The 23271-nt window shown below is 59.2% G+C and overlaps 1 long non-coding RNA gene across 1 annotated transcript; it reads right to left on the minus strand.

The window, feature by feature from the left end:
• Nucleotides 1–14233: 14233 nt before the first annotated feature.
• Nucleotides 14234–17414, minus strand: LOC149521313 (uncharacterized). The gene is made up of 3 exons (XR_016348049.1): nt 17233–17414; nt 16371–16403; nt 14234–15662 (listed from the first exon to the last, which is right to left on the minus strand). It is a non-coding gene; the product is annotated as an uncharacterized LOC149521313 (long non-coding RNA).
• Nucleotides 17415–23271: the final 5857 nt, after the last annotated feature.

The following is a 23271-nucleotide window of genomic DNA, read 5'->3' on the forward strand; positions in this document are numbered from 1 at the left end:
CGCAGCCGCGGCCGGGCACCGGGGAGAGGGAGGGGCTTCCCCCCCCCTACCGCTGGGGATAGAACCACCCACCCATCTCCTGTCTCTGGACAGGGACCTGCACAGCCTCGTGAGTCAAGGCCAGCTTACGGACTACAGCCGTTAGGCTGAACTGCCTGACTAAAGGGGCAAAACACTGGCCATTGGGCCACACTGCCCTTAGAAAAGGCGCAAGGTACTGACTGGCCATTGGACCACACTGCCCAGAGGAAAGGGGCAAGGGGCTAACTCCGGCCATTGGGCCACACTGCCCAGAGGAGAGGGGCAAGGGGCTAACTCTGGCCATTGGGCCACACTGCCCAGAGGAGAGGGGCAAGGGGCTAACTCCGGCCATTGGGCCACACTGCCCAGAGGAAAGGGGCAAGGGGCTAACTCTGGCCATTGGGCCACACTGTCCTTAGAAAAGGGGCAAGGTACTGACACTGGCCATTGGGCCACATTGCCCAGAGGAAAGGGGCAAGGTACTGACACTGGCCATTGGGCCACACTGCCCTTAGAAAAGGCGCAAGGTACTGACACTGGCCATTGGGCCACACTGCCCAGAGGAAAGGGGCAAGGTACTGACACTGGCCATTGGGCCACACTGCCCTTAGAAAAGGGGCAAGGTACTGACACTGGCCATTGGGCCACACTGCCCTAAGAAAAGGGGCAAGGTATTGACACTGGCCATTGGGCCACACTGCCCTTAGAAAAGGCGCAAGGTACTGACACTGGCCATCGGGCCACACTGCCCTTAGAAAAGGGGCAAGGTACTGACTCTGGCCATTGGGCCACACTGCCCTAAGAAAAGGGGCAAGGTACTGACTCTGGCCATTGGGCCACACTGCCCTTAGAAAAGGGGCAAGGTACTGACACTGGCCATTGGGCCACACTGCCCTAAGAAAAGGGGCAGGTACTGACTGGCCATCGGGCCACACTGCGGTTACGGACTCCACCCACTAGGCTGCCCTGCCCTATGCCGGGCTCTGCCAGAGGGAAGCTGGGAGCCTGCAGGCTTTGTGGCCAGAGAAGCTGTCGTCCCCTCGGCACCAGGCGCGAGTTGGACCCAGGGGCCGGATGGTGACGATTCCAGCCCACGGATGGGGCGTGTCGTGGCACAGACTGAAGGCTGAAGAACTCACCCAGAGGCCAGGACCAGGGCAGCGGAGGAGGAAACCGGCTGGCCAGAGCAGAGAGGCCAGATGGAGGCTGCACTTCGGGGACCGGCTGAATCTGGAATAGACGGAGGGGCCTCCCCGTCGCGCCGCTTCCCCCCGGAAGACAAGCTCAGGCAGAGAAGCCACCGCGAACCCGGCACCTCGCAGCCCTACCCTGGGCGCTCGTGGTCTGGCCAGGCCTTTCCCAGGGAGACTCCCATCCAGTGCAGATCCCTATGGAGGGGGTGGGGAGCCTCAGGCATGGGGGCCGGATGCAGCCCCGGCTGGCGGGGATCCGGCCCCTGAAGGTCGGGGCTCCCCCCTGCACTGGGGGCCCACGCTGGGGAGAGGAGGGGGGCTGTTTCTCACTTGTGTGCAGCCCCCCATAGATTTCTCTTTGGGTAATTAGCCCCGACCCAGCAAAGGTTCCCCACCCCTGCTCTGTGGGGGGTAAAGGTCCCTGGGAACCTGACTAGGGCCCCACCCATTTCACAGCCAGGAGACGTGCAACGGGGGGAGAGGAGGGGATGGGGGGATGGCGAGGGGAGTCTGAGCTCCCCATGTCACGAGGGGCCTGGGGCACCAGCTGCTCCCTGACCTGGCTGGGATGGGACAGGAGTTGTCCTGCCCCGACACGGGCACTCGCGGAGGGAGCAGATCAGAGCCACCCTGAGGGGCAGGGAGAAGTGAGGGTGGAACGGCTCAAGCTCTGCCCCACAGGCTGCTGGGAAGTGAAATTGGCACTCTTGGGACGCCCCCACCCCCATTGCACACAATCCTAGTTTGGGTCAGGACCCAGCCGGTCAGAGAGCCGGGAAATTTCCCAGGGAAGCCCCCGGGAGTGTGCCAGGGAGCAGCGTGGACACGGTCTGGCTGTGAAATGGGCGAGGATGCAGGGGGACGCGATGGGGCCCTAGTTCCGGCGTGTTCCCTGGAAGTTGTGGGAAAGGGTCTGCCAGAAACTCCTGGCCCTGTTGGTCCCCAGGGTCATTGGGGAATCCCCTAGTGCAGCCTTTCTCCAGCTGGGGCTCCCCACCCAAAAGGGGGTCCCAGGGCCAGGGGAGGGGGCTCGCGAGCAGGGTCACTGGCCGCCTGGGTTTTCCCAGCCATGACCTCGTCTTCAGGCCCCAAATCTTCCTCTGGGCAGATGTTTGGAAATATTAAAAACTGTCGGATTTCTCCCGGCTTTCCCAGCTGAGTGGCTGGAGAGCAGCGGCTACTGTCTGGCCATCCGGTTTGGGGGCAGCCCCATTGACAGCAGCAGCACAGGAGGAAGGGAGGCCAGGTCCGGTGTTGCCACCCTTCCTTCTGCACTGCTGCTGGCGGGGGGGCTGCCTTTCCATCTGGGTGGCTGCAGAGCAGCGGCCCCTGGCAGGTCACCCAGCTCAGAATTCAGCGCCAGCACCAGCTGCAGCGCAGAGGGAAGGGGGCATGATAAGGTCTTGCCTCCTCCCCTTCTGCACTGCTGCAGGGTGTGGGGTTGCCTTCTGACCCGGGTGGCTGGAGAGCAGTGGCTGCTGGCCAGGGGCCCAGCTTAGACGACGGCGTCCCTGCCAGCAGCAGCACAGAAGCAGGGTGGCTCCGTGTTGTGTCACTCCTACTTCTGCACCACTGCTGGCGGGGGCCCTGTCCTCCGAGCTGGGCGCCCCAGGAGCAGCCACGACTCTCTGGTCACCCGCTCGGCCGTCAGTGCTGCCCCAAGAGCAGTGCAGCAGGAAGTGCAGGAGGGGCGGGATTGCAGCACTTCCTTCAGCACCGCGGCGGGTGTCAGCCCTGCCTCCCAAACCGGGTGACCAGAGAGCGGGTGCCACTGGCCAGGGGCTACCTCAGAGGGCAGCGCCGATACCAGCAGCAGCACAAACTAGGGGTGTCAACGTGTGTAGCTGGCTACACGATTAACCGATACGTCTGGGCTTATTGGTTAATCCTGTCGCCTCCACACACCCCTCCCCCGGCTGCCTCAGGAACAGAAGCAGCAAGAGGGGGGGAAGGTGGGAGCTGGTGTCTGCGGGGATCCAGCTATTAAGCTGCCTCCCCATGAGCACCAGATCCCATGGAGCTGCCTGGCCCGCACCATGGGCTGCTGCCTCTCATAGAGATGCAGCAACACGGAGGGTGAGGGAGTCAGGCAGGAGCTGGTGCACACGGGAAGCAGCTTTCAAGAAAGCTCCCCATGTGTATCAGCTCCTGTGGAACCACGTCTCACCCATCCCCCTCCACTGCTGCCTCCCTATCAGCGTGGGGGCAGGGCAGAGATGAGATGAGATGTTCGGGGAACTATCTTCTAAGCCGGCTCTCCACACAGGCCAGCTCCATGGAGCCCCCTTTCCTCCCTCGCTGTCTCACATAGAGGCGAGGGGGATGGGGGGTTGCTTGAGGGGAGCTGACTTAAAATCTAGTTCTCCGTGAGCACCAGTTCTGCGGAGCTGCCTGCTCCTGCCTCTCACGCTCCAGAGGAGGCTGCTGCAGAGCAGCCTCTGTCCGGGGCTGGCAAAAGATCCCGTCGCACAGAGGCTGCTGTGTGGGATGCCGGTGCAGCCTCCGTCTGCTGTGTGGGATGCCGGTGCAGCCCCTCATTGCTGACTCAGGCACCAGGGACTATCGAATAATCGTGGAATTGCTACAGTTTGATGCAGTGACATGATTGTTCAGTGACTCCCTGTCTGACATCCCCAGCAAACAGGGAGGGGGCCCTGGACGGTGCTCCCCTCGTCCTTCTCTGCCTTCGCTGGCAACAGCGCCGCCACTCCCGCCGGGCAGCTGGACAGTCCGTGCTGTCTCCGGTAACAGTGCAGAAGGCAGGTGGGCTGCTGCAGCTTTGCCTCCCTGCCTTCCGCACCACTGCTGCTGGGTAAGGATGTTAAATAACGATTCACGGACAAGTTGAAGAGTCGATGGAATTTCCATTGGCTACTCGACTAGTCGATGGGCACTTTCTGCACTTTGAACTGGACAAGGGCCCCAGCAGGGCCTCCTGTGCACTTCAAAACGGGAACTCCGTGTGCAGCCCGGGGCCAGCAGGAAGTCCCACTGACTCGGCTTTACGAGGGTCCTTCCGCTTTGAAAGGCTCAGGATCCTGGAGGCTCTTTTGCATTTCTGAGTGGAAGCACCTGCATGGAGCCTGGAGTCAGCAGCGGACTCAGACCCCTGGCATCCCCGAGGTCCATGTGGCGCTGCTCCTTTGGAGAACCCCCTTTTCACACCTTTTCCCATGAGCAGGCAGCGCCAGCACCACCAGCAGCGCAGAAGGGAGGGCGGCCTGGTGTGGCGGTGCCTCCCTTCCCTCTGCACTGCTGCGGGCAGAGGCTCTGCCTACTAACGGGATGGCTGGGGGCAGTTATAAGGGGTCAGGTGCCCAACCTGGATGGCAACCCCACCGCCAGCAGCAACGCAGGAGGGAGGGGAGCTGGTCTGGTATCGCCACCCTCCCTGCTGTGCCGCTGCTGGCCGTGCCTCTCCCTTCTCAGCTGGGCAGCTAGAGAGCGCAGGCACCATGTGCACAAGGCCGCCTGACCCAGCAGAGCCACCCTCCCTTCCGTGCCACTGCTGGGGGCAGCCCTGCCTGCCACACTGACGCTACGTCTAGACGACAGGCTTTTGTCCACAGAAGTTTTGTCGACAGATACTGTGGACAAAGCTTCTGTCAACAAAGAGCATCTCGACTACGTCCAGTTCTGTAGACAGAGCAAGCCGCTTTGTCAACATGACAGTGTAGACGCAAAGGGCAGTGGAGATGCAATAGCGCCTTCTGGTGACAGAACTCTCTCGACAAAAGGCGTCATTCCTCGTAGAATGAGGTTTACAGCTGTCGACAAAACAGAGGAGTCAACAGAACTAAGCAGCAGTGTAGACGCAGGTATAATTGTGTCGACAAAAGTCCACTTTTGTCGACAAAACCCTGTAGTCTAGACCAGGGGTCTCCAAACTTTTCAGCCCGAGGGCCGCATTAACTATCAAACAGCAGTTCGGGGGCCGACTACACACTTGAGGTCCAAATAAAAAACAATCAAAACATGGATGTTGTTTTTAATTATGTATTTAATATTATTTTATTCAGTTATTATTTAATAACACATTGATACACTACACATGAACACCTGTATTAGTGTGAATGGTGAAATTGTTTCCTGGATGCCAAAATAGCAGACATTTCTGGCTTTAGATTTGTTGTCCCTAACATCAACAGTGACCTGAGATTATCATCGGACAAGTTTGTTCTCAAATTGTTCTTCACATATTTCATTCTTGAAAATGTTTGTTCACACGGGTATGTTGTTCCAAAGATTGAAAGGTACCTTGATGCAAAAGTTTTGACATTAGGAAAGTCTTCCTTGGGCAAAAACTGGTAAAAACCCACCAGTCCTATTTTGAACTTGTCCCTAAGGAGGTCATTTGCTTGCAACTCAATGACTTCCAGCTGCAGTTCATCTGGGCAACTGGCCACATCTGCTTCAAATGGGTTTTGAAACAATCTCACTTCTTCTGCCTTTGAATCCAAGTCAGAAAACCGCTGCTGAAACTGCAGCTGGAGGTCTTTGATGATCTTGCATGCAAATGACGTGGGGAACTCAGCTGTTGCTTCAGCCATGAAGACCTTGCACTGCTGAAAGTGCGTCAAGTTGTTGGCCTGTACTTGTTCCAAAAACAAGACAAGTTTGGATCTGAAGGCCTTTAGGTGGGTGTATAGATCAGAAACTAGATTTTGCTCTCCTTGTAGTTTTAGGTTCAGAAAATTTAAATGACTAGTTATGTCTGCAGCAAAAGCCAATTTCCATACCCACTCTTCATCAGACAGTAATGGCTGTGGCTTGCCTTTACTTTCCAGGAAGTCACCTATTTCCTTTCTTAACTTAAATACTCTGCTCAGAACTTTCTCACAACTTAGCCATCTTACTGCTGTGTAATATGGTAAATCTTGCGATTCTGTGTCTGTATCTTTCAACATGTCTCTGAACTGTCTATGGTTGAGCCCATGTGACCTTATTAAATTCACCATCTTCACCACAGGATTTAGTACACTGCTAATGTCCACATATTTAGCACACAAAGCTTGCTGGTGAATAATACAGTGCAGGAACATTGGTTGTATAATGTTTTTCTCATTACACATCTGCTTCACTTGTCCAACCAAGCCTTTCTTTATGCCACTCATGTTCTTTCCTCCATCAACAGTCAGGCAACTGAGGTTAGTCCAGTCCAAGTTATAATCAGCAAATGTTTTTTTCAACTCATTGAATATATCCTCTCCGGTAACAGTGCCATACATGCTATGTAGGGAAGCCAGCTCCTGTGTTATGTTCATGTCTTCATCCACACCTCTAATGAACACAAGCAGTTGAGAGGTGGAGCAGCTGTCCAGCGATTCATCCATTGCAATTGAAAAATGACGAAACTTGCTTGCATTTTTCGCTATTTGAGTCACAATGTTTTCACCCATGTCTGCAACACGGCGGGCAATGGTATTCGCACCCAAAGCTACATTTTCAAATTGTTTTGACTTTTCTGGGCAAAGTTCCTCAGCCACTTCCAACAAACATTCCTTCACTACTTCACCATCTGTAAAGGGTTTGCCACTTTTAGCCAGGACGTAGGCAACTTTATAACTGGCCTTAGTTAAGGATTCATTTTCATTTGAGGATTTACTGAACAATGTCCTCTGAGATGTGAGTTGATTTTGTAATTTAGAAAATTTTTCGGCACGGACTTTACCCTTCAACTGTACATATTTCTCCTGATGTTTGCTTTGATGATGACGGCACAGGTTGTATTCTTTCATCACAGCCACGGTTTCGTTGCAAATCACACACAATGCTTTCTCGCCGGTTTTGATGAAGAAGTATTTCAAACTCCATTCTTCTTGAAATTGCCGACACTCATCGTCTATTTTTCTTTTCCTCTTCTCGGCCATCGCTGGGCACTAAAATAAAGTGAATTCAACATGAATAAATAATGAAACTGAAAGTATCTTGCACACAATATCGCTCAAAAAACCTGATTATGCGAACTAATTTTGTCGCAATAATAGCTGCAAATGACCCGAAACAATTTTTAAAAATTCTTATGATTTCTTAAGTTAAACTTACCTGAATATAGTGTGCAAATATATCCACTTATGGTAGAGAGATTGTTGCTTTTAATGTTTCCTCTTCAGAATATTCGCCTGCGAATCCGTTTCTCCCGGAAGGGGGGGGGGGGGCTTTTCCCCCTGCTCTCCCCTTCCTCTGCACGCTGTCCTCCCCTCCTGCTTGCCACTGCTCACTCCTTCCCCCCCCTGGGCGGAAGGGGTCACCTTTTTAAAGTTCCCGCCGGGGTTCACGTTCCCCTGCACGTCGCCAGGCGGGCGTTACCACCACCGCCCATCCTGCCCCCTGATTGGCCGGCTGCCCTGTCAGTCTGGGCGGGGGAACGCCGCCCGTGCTAACCCCCGCCCCCTGCGCCGTTTGCCGCCGCGCGGCCGCTTGTCAGCGGAGCGGCCCGCTTCTCCTGCCCCGGCGCGGCGTGAGTACACGCCGCACACCCCTGACAGGGCCCCCCCCCCCCCGCGGCAAGAAGGGCCCGTTCGGCGGCGCCCAAGGGACGGGCGGGGGTCGCCTCGTCACACCGGCACACGGAAGAAGGCGGGGCCAGACAAAAAGGTCTCCACGGGCCGGATGAGAGGGCCTTGCGGGCCGTAGTTTGGAGACCCCTGGTCTAGACACACCCTGAGTGGCCTGCGAGTGGCCCATGCTGGCAGGACACCCAGCTGCAAAGTCAGCGCCAGCAGCAGCGCAGGAGGGAGGGAGGCCTGGTCTGGTATCTCAGCCCTTCCTTCTGTGCCGCTGCAGGCAGTGGCGCTGCCTTTGGACCTGGGCGGCAGCAGAGCAGCGGCTGCTGTTGTGGGGCCCAGTTCGGAGGGGGCCCCACTGAGCAGCGAGTGAGGGGTGGTCACTGACGGGTCCCCCAGCTCAGAAGTCAACGCCGCCCCAGCAGCAGCGCAGAGGCAGGGTGGCCTGGCATGTTGTTGCCACCGTTCCTTCCGCACTGCTGCTGGCAGGGCTGCCTTCTCCGCTGGGGACCACAGAGCAGGGGCCACAGGGGAGGTGCCCAGCTCGGAGGGCAGCTCCGCTCCCAGCAGCAGCGCAGAAGGAAGGGGGAGTGGCTGCCATTGCATCCTTCCCTCTTCCCCCTGCTGGGGGCATCGCTCCCTTCCAAGCTGGGTGGCCAGAGCGAGCGGGATCCCAGTGGGGTCAGTGCCAGCAGCAGCAGCGCAGGAGAAGTGGAGGCAGCGATGCCGTTGCCGCCCGTCCATCTGCGCCGCTGCTGGCCAGGTTGGGGGCAGAGAGCAGCTGCCCCTCCAGCCGCCCAGCTGGGGAGGCCAGGAGAGATCAGGGACATTTCTTCTTATTTCCAAACTCCGCCGGGATGGGGACCTGGGGACTGAACACGAGGCCACTGCTGGGAAAGCCCAAACGTCCGGTGCCCCCGTGAGCGACCCTCCTGCCCTCGCCTTGCCGCCCCCTTCTGGGCAGGGACCCCCAGGGGGAGAAACGCTGCACTAGGGGATTCCTCTACGACCCCGAGGGCCACCACGGCCAGGAGTTCCCGGCAGCCCCTTTCCCACCACTTCCACGGAGGAGGCGGCAGGTTCTCAGGGGAGGTTTCCCCAACTCAGAGATCTGCCTGGATGGAGAGTGGAGGAGCAAAGGGAGGGCCTGGCCAGGAACGCCCAGGGCCAGGGCAGGGCTCACACGGCAGCACCCGCGGCAGGGAAGCTGCTGCTCAGCCAGGTCCAGAACTCTGTGTCTCCCGGCCACTGGGGCCAGCCCAGATGTATCCAGCCTCCTGATGACTTGAGAGTCCCAGCTGCCTCTTCCTGTGTAGCCTGGAAGAAGAAAAGCGACTCGAGACCTCCAAGAGATGCTCCCTCGATGCCAAAATCTCCACCCAGCTCAGGGGTAGCATCAGCAGGAGCCAAATAAAAAATTGTGGGATTGGTTTCAAATAAATACATTACAGAGAAATACACAAATTATGTTTTTATGAGCTTTGCTTTCTGGGCCCTAAGCGCACGCTTGGGTCCGTCTCAGCCATTCCCTGCAAACCGGGGGACTTGAAACACTTTTCCCATGACAGCCGAGGGGGCGGCTACACCCCAGGGCCTGTGGGGACAGAGCGGTGCCAGCAGAGCCCCCTCACTGGGATGCAGCCCACAGGCACAGCAGGGGTGTTTCCGTTGCCACGACAACAGCCCCTCCCCAGGGAAAGCCCTCCCAGACCTCTGGCTGGAGCAGTCATGCCTAGCAGTCAAAGCAGGGGCTGTGGGTCAGAGCTGGGCTCAGGAGTCCCTCAGCAGCTGAAAGGCCGGTCTCCCGGGCTCAGACTTGAAGGGCCGAAGGGACCATCATGAGCACCTGGTCTGACCCCCCGCACCTTGCAGACCCCAGAACCTCACCCACCCCTCCGGTCCAGCCCCACTCTCCCTGGCTGTGTTACTGACGCCCTCACGTCACGGCTCAGCGGTGGCAAGGGACGGAAAATCCCCCATTGACACAACTTGATCCCAGCCTGGGACCCTGCCCCACACTGCAGAGGGAGGCAGCCTCGTCCACCCTGCCCCCACGGGCTCTGCACATCTCCCCCTTGACAGTCCCTTCCCACCCCCAGACACGGGATCAGTCGGCGCAGGCGTGTTCTGGCCGGAGCCCCCAGCCACACGGCGGGGAAAGAATTGTCTGGAGCTGCTCAGCACGGGGAGCCCACGTTTCCCTCTGCGGAGCGCGGGGCAGCCGGTCCAATTCCTCCCACTCACGTGAGTTCAAGGGTCGCGGATGGGAGCTGGGCAGCACAAACGCTCACACTGACTCCCAGTTGCCTGAGCCCCCGTGTCGGGGGCACAGCCGGGGGGTGGCTACCCCTCGAGACGAGCCCTTCCAAGGGCGTTGTGCTGCCTTTACTCCAAGGCCGTGCCCTTTCCCCACACTCAGTGTTAACCTGGCTGGTCAGCCATGTCTGGAGGGGTGTCTGCTAACACCTATGTGACTCCGCGGCCTGGCACCCAGAGGGGTCCCCTCGGTTAGAGGCTCCCAGGCCCAGAGGCCTCGTTGAGAAGTGAGTCTCCTCTCCCTCCTGAGACATATGGCCAAGAGGTCCAGTCCATAGGTCAGTCCCTTCTATCAGGAGCAATAGGGCCTAGCTCAGAGGTGAGTGCAAACTTCCAGAGAACTCCCTTGCTACGGGTAGTGGGGTTAGCTGGACCTGGGCCCTCCCGCTACCCTGGGTCCAAGCCCCGGGCCCTGTTGGCCGTGGAGCAGGGACTCCGACTCTGACTGCAGCACGCTGAGCTCTCAAGGAACAATCCCAGCTCTGGTGCATCTCTCCTGTCGTGCAGTCTCTGGGCAGCATCCCGTCCGAGGGCTTCCGTGGCTGCTGCTGGAGTCTCCTGCCACCTCCTGTTACACAGAAATCCCACCTGGCTGCAGATGAGCATTCATGGCTTCCCCCTCCTGAAATAGCATTTTCCAAGGACCCTTTGTGGAACCCTCCCCATCCCCAGGGTGAAATCAGATTTCAAGTGTGTTCCAGCACCAGCTGACAGGGTCCCATGTCTCTGTGCCACAGCTAGGGCTTCCAGGGAAAACACAAAGCCATTTCCAGATTAGTGCTCTGAGCACTGGGCCGGCAAGGTCCTTACTCACCATGAATGGCTTTGTCTACAAGACCCAGATTAATAACACAGGTATTGGGGGAGTGGGAGCCGTGTCAGTCTGTGTCTATAAAAACAATGAGGGCTCCAGTGGCACCTCAGACTAATGGATTTATCTGAGCATCAATTTTTATGGGCAAACCCCACGTCCTTGTTACTTTCCTACGTGCCTCCAGCGTCCATCCAGGACCCATCACATGCTCCATGTCCAACGCCAAGCCCTGAGACACACCCACACGGGCTCCAGTCTGTCAGGGTATGTCTACACTACCCTCCTAGTTCGAACTAGCGGGGTAATGTAGGCATACCGCACTTGCAAATGAAGCCCGGGATTTGAATTTCCCGGGCTTCATTTGCATAAGCGGGGAGCCGCCATTTTTAAAACCCCGCTGGTTCGAACCCCGTGCAGCACGGCTACACGAGGCATGAACTAGGTAGTTCGAACTAGGCTTCCTAGCTCGAAGTACCGTTACACCTTGTGAAATGAGCACTTGAGGTGTGGATGCTCCACCGGTTTTTGCACAAAAATTGCAGAAGAAAATTGACAGAACAGAGGACTTTTGCTGGTAGAGTTATTCCTCTCCCCACAAGGAATAACTCCTTTCTTGCACGACAGCTCTGGCACAAAAAGGCAGGTGTAAATGCTCTGCAGGGGGTTTTGCACAAAGCAGAAGTTCTCTAATGCCCATTTTGTGAATGGCAGTCAGAGCTTTCTTGTGCAAAAGTGTCCATGCAGTGTGGACACTCCCTTGTGCAAAAGCACATTACATTTGCAATGCACTTTGACATCTGGATGCGCGTTTGCACAAGAAGTGTTTGCATGAGAACTCTTCCACAAAAGGCTTCTTGTGCAAAAACCCTGCAGTGTAGACTAAGCAAGGGGATTGAGCTGTCATTGATTGCCACTCTTGGGTTAAACCAAAGGGGAGTGAACTATCTCTCTCACCCACACAAACACAGACTGTGATGGGACTGGGCTTATGGACATGAATATACATAACTCAAAGGTGGTTTGAGCAAATGATTTCATCTAACCTGTCCATCTTCATGTCATGATCCACTGGTTCTGTTTATCTTACTCTGTTGTATGTATCTGCGACGGCGCGTTGGGGGTCCCCCGTCTCCTGCACCCCGAAATGGCACAAACAGACTGCACCAGCCGGGGGAATAGAGGAAGTTTATTGCCTCTCCAGGATACAGCACAGCACAGATGTAATCTGGTCACAGAGCTGGGCTAGGATGCCTCAGGCCCCCTTGAGATGGGGGAGACTGGGCCCCTAAACTCCAGCCCCTTTCCCTAGGCTGTCTCCTCCATGCTCCCAGCCAGCCAGCAACTAACTAACTCCCTTCCAGCCCTGCCCCCCAGCCAGGGCAGCATTCCACCTTCCTTTGTTCCTCTCCATGGGGGGTGTCTGGCCACTGGTTTGCATAGTGACTCATCCTGTTTTGCTGGGTCGTGGTACCCACAGCAGCCAGTGGGGGTTACCCCAGAGCCAGCAGCATAGAAACCAGCCAGGTACCCCCACTACGTCACAGTATCATTTGAATGTATAAAATTAGACAGGTGGAGTGGGGAATACTTTGTGAGTTTCAAATGTGCGAATGGGAGACATGGAGGGAGTTACCTGAAACTTCTTGATGAGCCACTGTAAAACAATCTTTTGCCCTTAAGTCTGAGCAGTGGTTGGAAGGGAGCGGCCTCAACTCCTTAACAAAAAGAGTAGGAAAGCAAAGGGTCTTTTGGCTGGGCTGTACCTGAAGGAAGAAGCCAGGCTCCATGGTGTGGAAGAGAGCCCTGGTTTAGAGTGGCAACTGGAAAAGAGGTTTTAGGGTGAGTTTGTGCTGAGGTGTCAGTGTAGAAATAGCCAAGCATTTTTGTTTCTTTTGATTGTAACTTACTTTGCTCTGCCCTTTGTAATTTACTTTGCTCACTTATTACAGCTTAAATCCTACTGCTTCCACTTAATACAATAATTTTTGTTTTCTATCAAACCCAGTGTTACCTAGGGGGGAACAACCAGTGTGCACATTCCCACCCTACCCCCACCACGAACAGTGCAGCATGGTGGGGAAACTGAGACACACCGTGCCTGGAAACTATCACAGAAAATTCAAGCCTGGAAGCCACCTTCTGTGCCTCAGGTCCCAGGGCAGCCATCGCATTGGCAACACCCCGTGCCCAGGCAGCGCGTGGGGAAGGGCTGGTCCCAGGACTGACCTTGCCAGGCCCCTCTGGGAGACACTGGCAGGTCCTGCATCCTGGGGAGAAAAGGGCTGAACAGCATCCTCCATGCGCCCCCACCCATGCCTGGTCCCTGGACCTCCAGGACTCCAGTTCCTCTTGCCGATGGAGGCTGCTGCGCCTCCGTCTGGTTTGGCACAAGCCAGGGCCCCGTGTGCAGCAGCAATGGCCCCAGCTCCTGATGCAGAACAGACAACGCCCACACCTGGGACCCTCCTGCCCAGCTGGGTCCTGACCCCCTGGGTCCTGTTACCAATGGGGCCGGGACCCCCTGCACTTCCCGTCCCAAACTGCTGTGCCGTGTGTCTAGGAGGTGGCTGCTGCGCTGCACCCCAGCTACAGCTGCATTTGGCACCAGGCCAGGAAGTCCCTGCACCAACCGCCCCGCCCTGCCCCAGCGGTGGCTGCATCTCTGTCCCAGGTGAGCGACGCTGGCTAAAAAGCCCCACACCTGCGCCCATGGGATGGCTGCCTCTCAGTGCTGGGCGAGGGGCCCCTGTACCAACAGCCCCACCTCTTCCCCAGAGGTGGCTGCATCTCCGCGTGCAGGTTGTGGGGAGCAGCTGGCAGCCGATGGAGGCCTGAGTCACAGCAGGCTCTGGGGTGGAGGGGAGGGAGGGCGGGCAAGTGTCCAGAGGGGTCAGGGGCAGGAATGGGAGGGGAGTTAGAGGGCAGGTGCAGTGAGTGTCTTTGGCCACCAGGTGGCGGCAGGACCCTGGGAGGGTGGGTCAAGCTGGAGTTCGGGCTTGTGACTGATTTTGCTGCCTGCTTGGAGACCCCCACACCCCCAGCTGGCTGGGCACAGGGAGGGGGCACAGTTAGGCTAAGGGCCTGGCTGTCCTGCCCCCAATGACATGCTCACTGCTGCAATGAGTGCGTCTGTTCTAAGCACCCCGGTGGGTGGGTGGGCGTGGACCAGAGACGGGCGGACGTCCTGCTTCCTGCAGGCAGGGCTCCATGGGAGCGGAACGTGGGCAGTGTGATGAGTACCCCACCCCGTTCTGGGGCTGCAGGGGTTCAACCTGGCTCCCTGAGCGAGGGTCCCCGCCTGAGATCCCTATTGGGCATGCTCCAGCGGAAGGCAGCTATAAAAGCAGGGGGAGGGGGAGCAGCTCAGTGGGGCTGGTGTTGGCTGGACTTTGTGTCCGGGAAGAGCTCTCGGGGGGGAGGACGGGGGGCTCTGCCAGAGGGGTCGGTACCAGAGGCGGCCGCTTGCTTTTCTCTCGCCTCTCACAAGCTCTTTGGGGGACACAGAGTTTGGGGTGCCCCGGGGTTGGTTTCCATTGTCTGCCCCACTTGTGGGTTCCAAACACTTGATGGTGGCAGCAGGTCCCCCAAAAACTGGGTATTGGGATTTGGGGAAGCCTGCAGAGCCAAGGTTTGGGGTGCTCTTGCTGGCCCCCAACTTCTGCATTTATTGTGCCAAAGTGGGGCATAGCCCTGACAGGGGCTCCTGGAGGTGGGGCTAATCTGGGGCTGCCAGATCTGTTCGCTCCCGGGGGAGGGTCACCCCTTGACGGGCGGTGTCCTCTCCTGTCGCTATCTCGTGTCCCGGGATGGGGTTGGAGGTGCTGAAGCTGGAGCACTGTGGAGGGCTGGACGTGCTTGCCCAGGGCTGGGGGGTGCGGATGTCATAGGCTCCTTCCCCACTCTGGCATGATAAATGCGGAAGTGGGGCCTGCAAAAGTACCCAGAACCTGATCTCTCCAGGCTGTGGTAAAAACTTCCCCTCAAAAACTTAACCTAGATTTGGGGGACAAAATCCGCTGCCACCACCCAAGTGATGAGAAAAAAAACCTGGGGGAGAGCACTTGGGAAATCTCCCCCCTAAGGAAAAAACCAGGACACAACAATTAACCGATGCCAGGTTAATACAAAGAAACGAGAAAGAACGTTTATTATGGTGACGGCGTGTGGGGGTTCCCGATTCTGCCCCCCGTAGCAGTGGGAACAGGCTCCGCCAGCCAGTAGAACAGGGGGGCTTATTGCTTCTCCAGGGTACAGCCCAGCACAGACGTGATGTGGCTACAGGAGTCAGGGCCAGGCAGCCTCAGACCCCTTGGGGTGGGGGGTCAATCGTCCCTGGACCCTCGCCCTCAGCTTCGGTTGTTCCCTTCATGTTTCCAAGCCAGCAACTGCCCCTTCCCCCCAAAACCTCCCTCCTTTGTCCCCTCCCTGCCCTCCACCGGTCGGACAGGTTGGATCTTGGCCTAGGAAGGTGACCGTAGGCAGCCGTCCTGCTGGGCCGTGCTACCGACACCGGCCAGTAGGGGTCACCCCCAGCCCACACCGCCACCAGTGGATGTCCCAAGGGTACGGCTGCCCAGTGCACCACAGTCAGCACCACAACACTCCTGTTGCAAGCAGAGCGACCAGCTAGAAAAGTCCCCCAGTGATGTCCCCATGGAGGGACCCGCCCCGGGCCAGGGCTGGGTTACAAAGGCGAGCGCGGAGCTTTGGCGCTGAGCAGGCTGGAGCGAGGGGAGAGTCCAGAGCCCGGCAGGAGATTCAGTCGGGACCCTCCGCGGCTGCAGGGCCCACGGCTCCGTCAGACATTAGGAACTGGGCAGGGAGAGGCAGGGTCAGGCGGGCAGGGCCGGTCACACTGTACGGCTCACAAGTGCTCAGGGGAGGGGGGGCTCTGACCGGGGCCCACGTGGAGGGGAACGGACCCCGCAAGCCGGTCACCCACCACCGCACTGTAGCCACCCTGCTCCCGGTGCCGGCGCCATCTCCCGTCCAAGCCAGACACGCCCCCTCCACCACCCCATAGCCTCTCCTGCCTGGGACCCGCCACTCTCTGGCCCTGACCCCCCCCGGTCCCTCGTGCCAGCATCCCTCTGCCCCAGGGTGGGTGTGAGGCTGCCCCAGGTGAGAGGCTGCACTGAGCCCTGAGGTGTGGGGCGACGCAGGGAGGTGGCGGAAGTCGGGGGAGTTACACATGGGGCTGGTACCTGCTCCCTGGGCTAAGACCCTGCACCACCCCAAGACTGGGCACATGGGGTGGGGCTTTCAGAAGCACCTTGGGGACTCAGGAGCCCAAACCCCAGTAAATCAGTGGGGCTGAGGCTCCTGCCTCCCTCCCCCTCGGTGTAGGACACGTCCCACCAGTCCCCAGCCACAAGGCCAGGAGCCAGGCTAGACACAAGCCAGACACCCCCAGAGCCACAGCTGGCCAGATGCAGCTGACGGGAGGGGCGGGGGGCAGACTGCTGAGCCCCAGAGCGCACAGTGAGCCGCACAGGGATGGGGGAACGACTCAGCACTTACCTGCGGCTTGTCTGCGGCAACCTCTCTACTTCCCTGCGGAGGGAGACAAGGCAGAGCAGTGAGTGCGGGGAGTCTGGGGAGTCCCACCCCGCAGCGTCATCCCCAGGGCGCAGGGAGCCGGGGGCAGGTCCGGGTGCCACGGAACAGACAACAAAGCCTGTCCAGCCATCCTGCTTTGGGGGGTCCTGTCTGTGGGGCTGGGCCCAGCTCCCCGCTCTGAGCCCTGCGACTGGGCACAGCAGGGAGAGGAGAAAGAGCCTGAAGCAGGAGCCTGTCGCGAGGCCTGAACCCAAGTGAGCAGTAATTGTGCTAGGAGCAGGAAGTCGGCGCCTGGGACGTGAACTCGGCCCTAGCCCGGCTAAACCGCGCAGACGTGCAATTGCCTCCCGCCAAGAAGGGCCCCATGAGGGAGAGGAAACGCTGCTGGGGTGTCTCCCCTGGGCCTACAGCTTCTCCCCAGGGAGTCCTGGGCCAGTGCTGGGGACGTTGCTGTGGGCTCAGTCCCTGGCCCGACTGCAGAGCTTGGTGGGAAGGAACACGCCAGGGCCTCCTGCCACTCCTGCATCTGCAGCCACTTTGTTGCGGAAAACGTGTTTCCCAAACATAGCCCATGTACACGGGGCCAAAGTTTGGGAAAACCTGTTCTGTTGGAGGGGTGAAACCAGGCACAACAGCTCCCCTCCCGCAGTCCCTCTGAGCCCCTCACAACCTCCTCCATGGGCGCCGCGCCCTCGGTCTGGTCCCAAGTTCACACCCCCAGCCCCACCGGGAGTCCATTTGAGCCCTCTCCTAGCCTTGCACGCAGCCCCTCTGCACAGCTGGTGTTCCACTCAGACCCCCCGCTCGAATGCCCCGCACTCACCCCCGCTCTGGCTGAGGGGCTTACCCCCGGTCTTTCGGTCACTGTCCACTTTGGGCTTCTGCTGGAAGAGTTTGCAGATCCCTGTGTCGAGAATGCAGGGGGGTATCAGGAAGGCAAAAGCACAATTGGAAGTGCAGCTAGCAAGGGATGTGAAGGGGAACAAGAAAGGTTTCGACAGGCATGTCAGCAAGAAGAGGGGGATCAGAGAGGGGATGGGCCCTTCCTGGATGAGGGAGGAAACCTAGTGACAGACGATGTGTGGAAAGCAGAAGTACTCAAGGCTTCCTTTGCCTCTGTCTTCTCAGACAAGGTCAGCTCCCAGATGAATGCACTAGGCTAAGCAGTATGGGAAGGCGGAGGACGGCGCTCGGTGGGGAAAGAACAGGTCAGGAACTATTCAGAAAAGCTAAACGTACACAAATCCATGCACCCGGATTTAATGCATCCGAGGGTACTGAGGGAGTTGGCAAACGTCATGGCGGAGCCTTTGCCCGTTATCTTTGAAACGTTGTGGAGATCGGGAGAGATCCCGGACGACTGGAAAAAGTCAGATGTAGCGCCCATCTTTAAAAAAGGGAAGAAGGACGATCCAGGGAACTACAGGGCTTCCGCTTCCAGCCTGGCAGGCAGCCGTGCCCTGAGCCCAGTGTGTTGCTTCCCAAGCCCCAGGGCTGTTTGCGCCATTTCTGGGAACTATTTGGGCTTGTCCCACCTAGGGGGCGACTTTGGACCCAGGGAAGTTTGCCCCCAGCAGCAGCTCAGGCGGGGGGCTGCTGACAGACCCCAGGTCCCGCACGTCCCCTGCCAGGAGTGCACCAGCAGCGCAGGAGGCAGGGGAGAGGTGCCAGGCAGCCGCAGCGGGCGCCGTTTTGCCTGAGCCGCCATCACCCCTCCCGCACGAGCTCTGCTCTGTCGGAGGGACTGTGGGGGAAGAGGAGCAGCCCAGCCCCAAAGGGCCATGTCCCTGGTCCAGCTGCAACGCGTGGCTCTGCTCTCACCTGCGCTCTCCAGAGCATTCAGGAACAGCTCCATGTCTTCAGGTGACCAGCTGATCTCCCCCGCTCTAGGCTGCCTGCACAGGAGCTCTGCCGTGGCCTTGCGTTAGGCTGAACGGAGACGGGGGGGTCAGAGCCACCTGCTGCAGGACCCCGCATCCCTTCTCCTCCCTTCCCATCCCGCCCCCGACATCACCCCCTGCACTGCCTGGGCTACAGACCTGGTCTCAGCACAGGCCCCGAAGGGAACCCGGCAGAGCCTGGAATCCCAAGACCAGCTGTTCGGCGCACACGGACCCGCCCCCTGCTTCCACTGGGCCCCGCCCCCCGAAGAGCCATTGAACACTGATTGGGGGAGAAAGTTGGAGGGTAGGACCAGACCTCCTCCCGCCCAGGCCTGGCTCCCCACGCCCCTCCCCCCAGCAGTGCCCTCGCCAGGCACAGGAGCTGGTCCCAGCCACTAATGCCCAAGCAATTAACACCCTGCTGGGGCTCCCCCCACTCACCCACCGCCCGGCGCATTTAGTGTGTGGGCAGGGGCCCCATGGTCCTGTCTGTGCCCGTTCTGGAGACCTGCCATCCCCGTGTGGTCACTGCCCCCCACACCCAGAGGCAGGGAAGGACCCCAGGAATCCTGGCTCCCAGGCCCCTGCTCTAACCACTGGCCCCCACTCCCCTCCCATAGCCGGGGGAGACCCCAGGAGTCCCGCTCCCACCTGGCAGACAGCCATGCCCAGAGCCCAGTGTTTGGCTTCCCAAACCCCAGGGCTGCTGGCGCCATTTCGGGGAACTATTTGGGCTGGTCTCTCCGGGGGGTGGCTCTGGGCCCGGGGCAGTTTGCCCTGAGCAGCAGCTCAGGCTGGGGGGATGCGGGTCCCAGGCTCTGTCTGCCCTGGAGACTTTCTCCAGGGGGGTCTCTGCTGTGTCCAGGGAACGCAGCTGCCCCCCACTTGCCGGGGGAGGTGCGGGGGGGTCGGGTGACCTCTGAGCGAGGGGTGTCCCAGCCAGGGAAACCAGGGGAGGTGGGCCAGACACGGACCAGTTGGGGTATGTCTACACTACAAAGTTAGTTCGAACTAACGGACGTTAGTTCGAACTAACTTTAATAGGTGCTACACTAGCGCTCCGCTAGTTCGAATTTGAATCGAACTAGCGGAGCGCTTAGTTCGAACTAGGAAAACCTCATTTTACGAGGTGTCCTCTAGTCCTTCTTTATGGGAACTCAGGAAGAACTTTTCTGAATGCACCCTCTCCACCCAACCCCTGCTTTTAGAGACCTCTATCCTGTCCCCCCTCCATCTCCTCTTTTCTAAGATGAAAAGTCCCAGTCTCTGTAGCCTTTCTTCATCTGGGACCTGTTCCCAACCCCTGATCATGTTAGTTGCCCTCCCCTCTCCCAGCCTTTCTCTTCCCCTCTCCCACCTCCTTTTCCCAGTCTCCCCCAGTTTTGTTCAATAAAGACAGAGTCAATGTTGGAAGAAACGTTATCTTTATTTTGTACATCAATAAGAAGGGGGGCTAGGGAAGGGTAAGTGGAAGGAGATGAGGGAGGAATGGGGTACGAGCCCCCGATGGGGAGGACTGGGCTGGCTCTGTGGACTTCTGGGGGAGGAAGCTCTCCTGCAGCCCCCCAATTGCCCCCTTTCCCCAGATGGAAGCCTGCGGCAAGTGCAGCCGGTCTAATGGCCACGTGGTGTGATGTGCCCAGTGCGGGCACTCCGGGCAATCCAAGCCAGGACTGCTTTGCAAGCGGGGCACCCCTTAGAACTGTCTGTCCGGGGTGGGGGTTGGGACCCTTTAAGCGCAGCCCTCGGCTAGCCTGAGACAGCATCTCCACGCTCTAAGTCCTCCTCTGATGCCCTGCCGGCACTGCTTCCGGCCAGCCTTAAGCCCTGTTCAGAGTCCACTCAATGTGGACTTGCTAGTTCGAATTAGCAAAACGCTAATTCGAACTAGTTTTTAGTTCTAGACGCGTTAGTTCGAATTAGCTTAGTTTGAATTAACTAATTCGAACTAAGTTAGTTGGAACTAGCGCTGTAGTGTAGACGTACCCTTTGGTAGTGCGGGGGACTCTCAACTGTGTACGATGGGCCCACATGCCAGAGATGGCCCAGGGCACTGCTGGGGGAGAGTCTGGCAGTGCGGGGGTGAGGACACACCCGCCCCACGGCCCCCACCCGGCTAGAACTGGAAGGCGCCGAGTGGCATCGAGCCCAAGGCCCTGGTGTGGGCAAGGGCAGGATTGGGGCCTTACAGCCCTGGGGGAGGGGAGATTTCCAGAAAGGGCCCCGTGAGGCAGAGGGGACAGTGGGGCATCTGCCCTGGGCCAGATGGGCCTGGATCCAGGCACGAGGGTCCAGGGGACACGTCCCAGACCGGAGGAAAAGGACCAGGCAGGTCTGTGGCCCGGTAAGCACAGAGCCCCCCCCGCCCCACTGCCCTCCTCCCCTGCCTGCCTGGGGAGGGAAGAGGGAGCAGCCATTTGCTGGGACGCACTTCCACTGCCGGGCAATGGGCGCAGCCGGAGGGGGGAGTGACGGTGACTCGCCGGGGGGGGGGGGGGGCTGGAAAGTGGCCAGGCCTCAAAGGCCATTTCCCTGTTCCTCCACCCTCCCCAGGCCTGCTCTCACCCCCGCTCTGGCCGAGCCGCTCCCACAGCTCCTCCAGGGTGTGCTCGTTGTCCAGGGACTTCAGGACCGAGGCGACAGCCTTCAGGGTGGCCTCGTCCGGCAGCGGGAAGATGAACTGGAACTGGGGTTGCTGCTCCCCACGCTGCTCCGCTCCGCCCCCCCCACCAGCAGGCCGCCGGCACAGACAGCCCGGCTTGAGCATCACTGGAGGGGGGGGGGGTCAGAGTCACCGGCCCCCCACGTCCCTTCCCCCTGCACCTCACGTCCCTCCCCGCGCTGCCCCGACTCACCAGCGTAGCCCCCCCGCAGCGCCAGGGCCATGTGGCTGCCAGCACCAGACGCTCGTAGCTGGCAGGCCCATGAACGCTGATTGGGGGAGAAAGTTGGAGGGCAGGGATGAATCCCCCCCTCCAGCCGCTGGCTCCCCACAGCCTCCCCCCAGCCCTGCCCTGGCCAGGTACAGGAGTGGCAGCCTGGCACAGCCATTAACATCCAAGCAATTAATGCCCTGCCCGGTCTCCCCTCCCCCCCAACCGGTGGATTTTCTGTGTGGGCAGGGGCCCATGGCCGTCCCCATACTGGACACCTGCCACCCGTGTGATCACTGTCCCTCTGCCCCAGAGCCAGAGGAAGAACGCAGAGGAGTTCCTATCCCAGCTCCCCTGCTCTAACCACTGGCCCACACTCCCCTCCCAGAGCCAGGGGGAGACCCCAGGAGTCCCATTCCCACCCGGCAGGCAGCCGTGCCCTGACCCCAGTATTTTGCTTCCCAAGCCCCAGGGCTGTTTGCGCCATTTCTGGGAAGTGTTTAGGCTGGTCCCCCCTGGAGAGGGGAGAGGACCAAGCCCGGGCAGGTTTGGCAGGACGGGGGGGGGGGGAGGTCCCTCCCATTGGCACGATGGGCCCACGCACCAGAGCTGGCCCAGGGCACCGCTGGGGGAGAGTCCGGCAGCGCAGGGGTGAGGACGCACCTGCAGCACGGCCCCCACCCGGCTAGATCCGGAAGGGACTGAGCCCAGGGCCCAGGAGCAGCTGGGGCAGGATTTGGGATCTTACAGTCCTGGGGGAGCGGAGGGGAGGCTGCCGGGGAGGGGGGGCTGCTAAGAAGGGCCCCGTGATGCAGAGGGAAGGCTGAGGCCTCTCCCCCGGGCCAGATGGGCCTGGATCCAGGTGCGAGGGCCCAGGGGACACGTCCCAGGTTGGAGGAGAAGGACCAGGCAGGGCTGGGGCCTGGTGAACACAGACACCCCCCTCCTGTTTCCCCCTCCGCCCGCTTGGGGAGGGAGTTGGGAAAGCGTCCGGACCCCAAAGTCAATTTCCCTGCCCCACCTCCCCGCGCCCCCCGGGGCTGCTCTCCTCTGCGCTCTGGCAGAACTGCTCACCCGTCTCCTTCACCGTGCTCTCGGGGCACTGGACCTCTTGATCCGCAGGCAGCCGGTACAGGGATCCCGGCTTGAGCGTCACTGGAGGGGGGGGTCAGAGTCACCGGCTCCGGGACCCCACGTCCTTTCCCCCCGCACCTCACGTCCCTCCCTGCGCTGCCCCGACTCACCGGCGTAGCCCCCCTGCAGCGCCAGGGCTGTGTGGCTGCCAGCACCAGACGCTCGCCGGATCCCCCCAATGCTGCCCTGGCCAGGCACAGGGGAGGCAGCCTGGCACAGTCATTAACGCCCAAGCAATGAACACCCTGCCCAGCCTGCCCCCGCATCCCCGGCCTGTGTATTTACTGGGTGGGCAGGGGCCCCACGGACCCTTCTGCGCCCTGCCCCCCATATGGTGGGGCTGCGGCTGGGCACCAGCCCCCCCCCCCCCCCCCAGGTCTGGGGAGAAAAGGGAAAAATCTGCTTGCTGGGATGTGTGTCACGTTGCTGAATTGGAGGGAAGCAGCCAGATCGCTGCTGCACCCCTAGGTGGGGGTGTTGGCCTCAGAAATTGGTGTGGGGGGAGCCATGTGGGGTATTGAATGGGAGATTATTGTTTGTTGATCCTGTGTACACTGTTTATGTGAGTATATAATGTCTGTGTGTGTAGGTAGGAATCTGTAATCTGTGTGGAAGCTGAATATTTCTGTGAATGTGGTTAAGCATGGCTATGGACAGGCTGAGTAGCAAAGCCCTGTGGAACAATGACTCTCAATAGGCTATGGACACACCCAAAGAATGGGATTTGTCACCTGAGGGCAGCCAGCAGGAAACATAGAGATTGGCCTCTGACCAGGTGACTTGCTGCAGACGAGAAGAGGCCAGGAAGGAGTATAAAGAGGCCATGTGGTCGATGCCATTTTGTTCTCAGCTCAGCACTTCATCCCAGAGGCAGCATTGCAGGGATTGAAGAGCCCGGAAGACCTGGGAACCCATCCTGATCGTAGGATGTGCAATAAGAACTTTTAAACCAGCAGCCGCAACATCTCTGCT

Source organism: Pelodiscus sinensis, chromosome 29 (genome assembly GCF_052426305.1).
Source record: "Pelodiscus sinensis isolate ZL-2025 chromosome 29, ASM5242630v1, whole genome shotgun sequence".
In the NCBI taxonomy this organism is placed as follows: Eukaryota; Metazoa; Chordata; order Testudines; family Trionychidae; genus Pelodiscus; species Pelodiscus sinensis.